This window comes from Rutilus rutilus (assembly GCF_951802725.1).
Source record: "Rutilus rutilus genome assembly, chromosome: 5".
Taxonomy (NCBI): Eukaryota; Metazoa; Chordata; class Actinopteri; order Cypriniformes; family Leuciscidae; genus Rutilus; species Rutilus rutilus.
Window position 1 is genome coordinate 50,484,779 of NC_140213.1, and position 6,268 is coordinate 50,491,046.

The window sequence follows — 6,268 nt, forward strand, 5'->3', positions numbered from 1 at the left end:
TGCATGCTCCTCACCCAAACAAGCAACACAAAGAATGTGTGTGTCCCCACCCGTTAAATAACGCGGGCAGGGGTGCACACACAATCTGAATAGCTGCTTGCTCGCCATAGTCTTTGGATATAGATATATATGTAGACAATACAACACCAAATAGACAGAGACAGATTCACACTAAGCGCTACTGAAGACACAGAAGCTAGCGCTGCTGTGTTTTTGGCAGGCTTTATAGTTTCCTGGTTCGTGACGTCACCCGCCTCTAATGTTCTGCCACACCACTGGACTGATTTCACATGTGCTTCAAGACGTCATCACGCAAAGCGTTCCCTCAGCGTCAATCGACGCAGCGCGAGTTCCCTTGAAAGGGGACTGTATTTTATTAACTAACATTATGAATAAATACTGCAACAAAGATATTCTTATTGTTAGTTCATGTTAGTTAAAACATTAACAAATGTTATTAAACGAGACCTTATTGTAAATTGTTACCAAAATATATAACATTAAGAAAGCATAAAGCATAAAAACAATAAAATAAACTATAATGATGACTGGATTGAAAATAAAAATATAACATTACAACGAATATGTTATGATGAGGCAGGAATGAAGCGGAGAGAGAATCCATATGCAAGCATACTTTAATAGAACAAACAGAACACAGAACTCAGGACAGGAAACAGCGACAACGACCGACAAACAACAACTGAAGCACAGAGGTATATATACACAGGCAAACAAGCTAAACAAGATAACAAGGGGGTGTGGTTAATCAGAAACACCGGGAGACTAATAAACAAGAAAAACTACAAAGGACTACAAAACATGGCACAGGACAGGAAATAACAAAAGTCCACACAAGACAAGGGCACAGGACAGGAATCATGACAGAATACAATGAGAGAAAGGCTTATTATATATATATTAGGGCTGGGAATCGATTAAAATTTTGTACTAATTAATGGCACAATTTGCTGTGATTAATCGCAATTAATCGCATTTCCCCTAAGCTTGTAATCATCAATATTTAAATGTAGAATCACCTAATTAAATTAAACAACACAGAAAAAAAGAAGAAAAGGAAAAAAAATGTCCACAAAAATTAGACAGCAAAAAATATTAAACATCAATATATCAATAGGCTATATTATTCTTCATTCAGTTCTATTCAACATACTCAGATTTAATAGATTTATTTTTTGACTAATTATCAAAATAAAGTATAGTCCTACAAAGCTATTATTACCAGAGCATGTGATCAGAGCAGGTAATTTTACCATTGTTGCCCAGCATGGCTATTCCAGCTCAGTAGGGCTTTTGCAAACAGAAGTCTACTACTGAGAAATTTCACGTTATTTGAGCGGACTTTGCTTTTCCAGCGCGTGATCGGTAGGCTACATGATTGGAGCGTTTGGGCCGTGAACGACAGAGCAAAACGAACAGCGCAAACATGGAGCGGAACATTGAGCAGAGAGTGCAGCGCCCCGACACACACACACACACACACACACACACACACACACACACACACACACACACACACACAGAGAGAGAGAGAGAACGGAGAGCGCTCATGAAGTTACTAAACAAGCTGTGCGAGAATGAAACCTGATCGCTGAACACGGAGGGACGGGGCTGCATACTTTTGGCTTATATTTTCGGCCTTTTTTCTCTTGCGGCCAAAAAACGAAAATGGCTTCTATGGTATTTGAATTCAGCTTTGCTAATTGTACACAGCATCTTTGTTTTGTCAAGCGCGCCATCAGGCAATTTTTTAAATGCAAATATTCCTCCTAAAACTCCATCCTTGTCCTTCTCCATCATGGCAGGGTGACTTGGTTCGGCAAACTCACAATAGCAGCCACAACAGGAAGTCATTAAAACGAGGCAAAAAAAAAGGTGCTGCGTCAATTGCGTTATTTTTTTTTAATGCGTTAAACATCTTTAATTAATCGCAAAAATTGACACGTTAATTCCCCCAGCCCTAATGTATATATATATATATATATATATATATATATATATATATATTAAACAACCTTTTGGTGGTTTTAGAAAATGTGAATCATGGGATTCATTATAATTCATTTCACTTGGTAAAAGATTTCTGATTTAACAGCCGCTAATTTCCCATCAGGCAAGTGTGTGAAACGAATCCAGAGAAATCGAATCCATTGGGCTCCAGGGTGTCTCTACACTTTGCTGTTGTTTAAATCCTCGTTTAGCCTCATCATACTAAGTGTTACAGTTTGCTGTTTGTATTTCTCAGAGACTCATACAAATGACGTGAAATTTAGGACAGATTCATTTACATGTTTCGCCAAATTCAAAGAGTAAAAGTGTTGGTCAGTGCACATCTGGAAGGCATCTGAAGACTGAAGATTGAAGCTTTCCTCTTGTTTCCATGCTGAGGGTAAAGAGTCTGGGTCACTGTATTGGGTTAGTCTTCCAATCACATTAAAGCTTGACACCATAGTCTGAAATTTTTAAATTATACCCTGGTGTGTTGATGGACTTCAAAAGTGGCTTCAAAATACTTTGACACAAAACATATATTTTTCAAGTAAAATATATTTGATTTTAGTGCCTTTAGCATTCATGTAAACAACACAGATATGACTGGAGATGCATGTCTGTGCTCTTTGATCTGCGTGTTCAGCCTTTGATCTGTCTATGAGAGTGAAAAATGTATTTTCCAGCGGGGCGCTGCGGTGACCCCACAGACGCTGGGAACACCATCTCCAAATGCTCCTGGAAACCTGCAAATGAAAGCTGGAAAATGAAGTAAACATACTCATATCTGTCTGTTACACCATGACCTGCAATGCCTTAAAGCAGAGCTCTTCATCTACTCTCTTCTGGAGGTCACATGATCCAGAGGAAAACCGGCGGGAGGCCAAGCATTTTTTCAGAGCAATTATTGCATTGCCAGAGTACTTTCATTGAAAGTAATGGGTTAACATGACAAACGAACACACTGAATATTATTTGTACATGTTAAGATAGTCTGAGTTAATGAACTAAATCCTGTTTAAAGGCAATTGACTAACTTGAGAACAAGTATAATCCCATCCTCCACTGGAAATAACATTTAAAAGATCTGCTAAAACCTCTATCTTCGACATAATCAACCCATACTCTTCAAGAAAAACTACAGAACCGTCATTTCACATCAGAAAGAAAAAGAAAGAAAATGTCTGTTCTTCCTCTTTCTCATTCAGTGAGGAAAGATTAGCCTGTTTTTGTCCTGCAAATACTGTGAAATGGCATCATCTCCATGAGATATGTACAACCATTAGTGAACAAATGTGATTTGATAACGTTGACTCATAGCTGGTCAAACACAATGAGGACGTTAGCATGTAATCAGACTGTGTTTTTGCTTATTTTTAAGCGACATTGGGCTTGTCTTGTTGATGATCACAGCTGAGCTCTCTGGTTCGCCAGGCAGTGCACAGTTTTCATTCAAATCAGTTGGAACAGCGTAGAAAACAATTGAATAAAAAGAGCGGACTGAAAAGATCCGCCGTAAAGGCTTGAAGGAAGTAAAATATTACATTTTGGAGAGATCTACTGTTTCGCGTTTCTTCTCAGTTCAGCGGCCATTTGACTCTTAAGCTCACCTCAGAGTCCTTCAAACGCTAACAGCTCAAACCACTGGCCTTCAGGAATATGGAGAATTAGTACGAGAGCTCATGCTGTGTTTCAGTCTGAGGTTCAGACCTGGAGCTGTCAGGGTTTCTGCGGGATCATTAGCATACGACTGTAGCCCAAGCGCTCTCAGCTGCCATGTAGACTTTCCTCTCGCTCGCTGCCATTTTCTAATTGTCCACTCAGACTCTCAGCTCCACTTAGAGCCGGTCCTCTGAAACAAGGCCTTCTGGGTAGAGATGGAGTCAGTGCCACTGGTGTGCCTTCACATCGAGATCTGCCACTGTAGATCCAGTGTTAGAGCATCAGCCTTACGGGCCACATGGGGCATGAACCCCTATACACACACACACACACACACACACACACACACACACACACACACACACACACACACACACACACATGCACACACACTCACACACACATGTCTGGTTCACTATCTTTGTGGGGACTCTCCATAGACGTAATGGTTTTTATACCGTACAAACTGTATATTCTATCCCCTTACACTAACCCTACCCCTAAACCTACCCATCACAGGAAACATTCTGCATTTTTACTTTCTCAAAACAACTCATCCTGTGTGATTTATAAGCCTTTTGAAAAGTGGGGACCGCTGGCTGGTCCCCACAATGTAGGTGATCTCAGGTTTTACTATTCTTATGGGGACATTTGGTCCCCACAGTGTAATATAAACAAGGGCACACATACACACACACACACACACACACACACACACACACACACACACACACACACACACACACACACACACATGCACACACACACTCACACACACACTCACAGTCACACACACGTCACGCTTTTCTAGGGCTACTTCTGAACTTATCAGGTCAGCACAAGGACTTCAGTCCTATAATCCCACAAGCCGCACAGAACCGGGTCTGACACAGAACCATGTCCAGCTCTGGCCGAATCTGAAGCCAAAACCAGGGGTCGTTTTGCAGACATGCTCTGTTATTGCACATATTGATTCCTCCTTGATAATTAATACAGATGAAAAAATACGGTCACATGTGAAGATCAAAGGCGCCCAGTAAACAGATCAAATATCACAGGCTCGTGTTTCATGCGGTTTCTCGTCTGCTTCAGTATATAAAATATATATTTGAAGTGTTCTGACGCCTCGCTCTGTTCAGATGTAAGCCGACAGAGACTCAGTCCAGAGCACTTACGTTTTTAACGTAAAAGATGTGGAAGCTCACATCTAGTGCTTTACGTCAAAGTATTTGTTGTGTTAGCAGAGAAACTGAGGCTAATATCAGGTTAGATTTGTCCTGCGGTTGCTCATCCCTCTGTATGTGTGTGAGAGAGAAACGCGAGGATCGACCTGCTCCCCGTTGCTGCTATAGTAATACATTCGACTCACCTTGCATAAAGTGCAAAGCAGCATGTGTTCCTGTCTGAATCTATGATTCAACAACGAGAATGACAGGATGGTTTCACAAACGGACATGTTCATCCGCGAGATGATAGGACTGTGATAATGTCATTGATTGAGTGTTGAGGAACATGTGTAAGGCTGAGTATCAAGTTCTTCAAAAATATTTCTGCTCTAAATGAACACACATAATTAGCTGATCACAACAGATTATTTTTTATTTTACCAATGGTAGTTGGATTTACACCAAAAATCCCCGGTGAGCAGCACAACAGGCGAGTAGAAGAAAAACATTGAGTGTCAAAGCAAACTCTTCTAGCGGCTACGAGAAAATACGGGGTTGGTTCAGCTGGACTTGATAAGAATCAGCATCAGTTTTTGCAGTTGACCCCAACTACGAGAAAGAAAATTTGTAGACAAACTTTAAGCTTCTTCCTCACGTCACTGTCGGTCGTGTAGAAAAAATCAATCGGTTCACTCCAAACACAATCAGTATTTTAACGTTTCTGTTCTTGCGACAAAAATTGTCTACCAGTTAATATCAGTATTTAAAAAAAAAAAAAACCTATACATCATCCAAGAGCTTGAATAGAAGTTTATACTAGAGTGTCCTCAAATAACATAGGTTCCCTTTCAGTTCGGTCACGTTCGACGTAGTCTGACGTACCGTATTGATTGGGATCACGCTTAGGGAGCCTGTCATCTTCGAGTATTGAAAAAACGATTTGCATCTCGCGCTCTGCCCTGCAGCGTGGGTATAAACACGGAAGCGGATGCATGCACCACTTGTCTTTCACTTCGGAGCCGATTGGTGTCGATGTCTCTGAAGAGTGTTGTTGTGTTCAATGAGCGAGTGTGTCAGTGTTCTTCTGGAAGACTCTCCCAGTGCTGGTGGTTCTACAGTGCGAGTGCAGCGGTGATTGCGAGGTTCTGAGCTGTCAACTGCTGTTTTAACAGCATCCTTTGTGTGTGTTTGTTTGACGGTCGGTTAGAGGGCGAAGAAGTGAGTGCTTCACTGTTACAGGCTGCACCGTCCCCTGTCAGTGTTGCCGCGGTCATTCCCCTGTGTGCTCCGCCACTGGTGAGGGTCCCATTTCCTGAAAGAGCAACACGGGTGCGTTTGCATCTTTTTCAAGATGCCATTCCACCCGTGCGTTTCTGGATGCGGTAGTGCCCTGTCCCCATCTGACGGTCAAAATAGTTGCATCACGTGTT